General features: G+C 44.4%; 1 pseudogene; it reads left to right on the forward strand.

Moving 5' to 3' along the window:
• The first annotated feature begins 388 nt into the window (after positions 1 to 388).
• LOC110306525 (homeobox protein NANOG pseudogene) lies at positions 389 to 971 on the forward strand (annotated as a pseudogene).
• The last annotated feature ends 885 nt before the right edge of the window (positions 972 to 1,856 follow it).

The following is a 1,856-nucleotide window of genomic DNA, read 5'->3' on the forward strand; positions in this document are numbered from 1 at the left end:
AGAAGGGAGAAGGAGCAATAGCAGATAAAAACAAAAAATGAACAGGAAGACCCTCTGGAGTCCGTTCTTTTCAGTGGATATAGGAAGTGGTGTAGAGGAAATGGTATCTTAAGAAGAAGCTCAATGGGGAAGAGTGTCCCAGGGCGCTGGGACCTACCTTTTAATTCTTGAGCTGTTGGCCTTCGGATAGGTTGATTTGGTGACTTGCTCTTTTGAGGGAAGACTGAGGCTCACTTCATTCTGTCTTGTTGATAGTTTTGCATTTGGACATTTAACTCTTATTTCTAAGAGCTTTCCCTCTAGACGTTGAGTTTTAAAGTCTTAACATTTTTGTTGTTGCTAAAAACTTTTAAAAAGTCTCTTCACCTGCCATTGGACTGACTTGAGTGTGGTTCCTCCTGGTCCCCACAGTCTTCCTAGTTCTGAGGAAGCATCGAATTATGGGGACTCCTTGCCAATGCTTTCAGTTATTCATCCTGAGGAAAATTATTCTTGCTTACAAATGTCTGCTACTGAGATGCTCTGCACAGACTGCCTCTCCACGCCCTTCCTCTGTGAACCTACCTCTTCAAGACAGTCCTGATTTTTCTACCAATCCCAAAATAAAGCTGTCTAGCCCTGAGGCTGATGAGGGCCCTGAGAAGAAGGGAAAGAACAAGGTCCTCACCAGGAAGCAGAAGGTGCAGACTGTGTTCTCTCAGGCCCATTTATATGCACCAAGAACAGGTTTCAGAGACAGAGGTACCTCAGCCTCTAGCAGATGAAGAACTCTCTACCATTATGAACATTAGCTATAAGCGGTTAAGACCTGGTTCCAAAATCAGAGAATGAACTGCAAGCAGTGGCAGAAAAACCAATAGTTGAAGACTGGCAAAGGTCTGACTCAGAAGGGCTCAGCACCAGTGGAGTATCCCAGCATCCATTGCAGCTATCCCCAGGGCTATCTGGTGAACACATTTTTAACTATTTAGAAAAGATGTTTCTATGTACTTCTTTGCTTACTTTTGTGTAGTTTGAATAGATATTTGTGGAAAAGTAAAATTACTGCATGGCTGGAAGTGTCAGAATAAAATGAGATTTGGTAAACTTAGCTAGAGGAACATATGTGTTACTCCTTTGACAATCAAACTATTGGGAAAATGATACCATAAGACTTCTCTGATAATCTGATGGGGCAGGGAGGAAGGTCAAAGTTTCATATCAACTAGTGGTGGAAGTCGTAGCCCAGGAAGAGAACTGACAGTTTGACAACATGATAGACCTCATTCCTGGAATGACTGGAACAATCAAGTGACTAGAGTGAAGGCAGACCATGACCAGAAATGTTTATTCATGTGCATGTCAGTTCCTCAGTTTAAACTTCACTGAGTCAGGCCCCTAATATTGTACTTGGGAAGATAAGGGACCTCCTTCTTCATTTTTCTTCCCAACGTGATCATGTTGAATAATCTTCCTTTCATTTTCTTAGTACTGCTTTGCGGGGAATTGCAGGCTGGTCTCCAGTTGAGCTGAGGTCTGAACCCTGATGGTCATAATTCACCTACATGACATGGTAGGAGTTCCCTCATGCTCCTGGAACTCTGGCCCCTGCCTAAGGTACCACCTCCCACAGCCCCCACAAGAGAAGCATGGTCAGTAGTCATGTAAGCAATGGCTGAGGCTTCTGACCTCCAGGCTAAACTCCTCCCCAGTTACCTAGCAACAGTGAAGACCATAAAAAGGGGTGCTCAACACCCCTCGCTCTCTTATTTGTCCTCTTACCTTGCTCTTCTCTCACTCCTCTTCCCTTTTTCTTTGTCCTCTCCTCTCCTCTCCTCTCCTCTCCTCTCCTCTCCTCTCCTCTCCTCTCCTCTCCT

This window comes from Mus caroli, unplaced genomic scaffold, assembly GCF_978045245.1.
Source record: "Mus caroli unplaced genomic scaffold, Mus_caroli_1 scaffold_14, whole genome shotgun sequence".
Taxonomy (NCBI): Eukaryota; Metazoa; Chordata; class Mammalia; order Rodentia; family Muridae; genus Mus; species Mus caroli.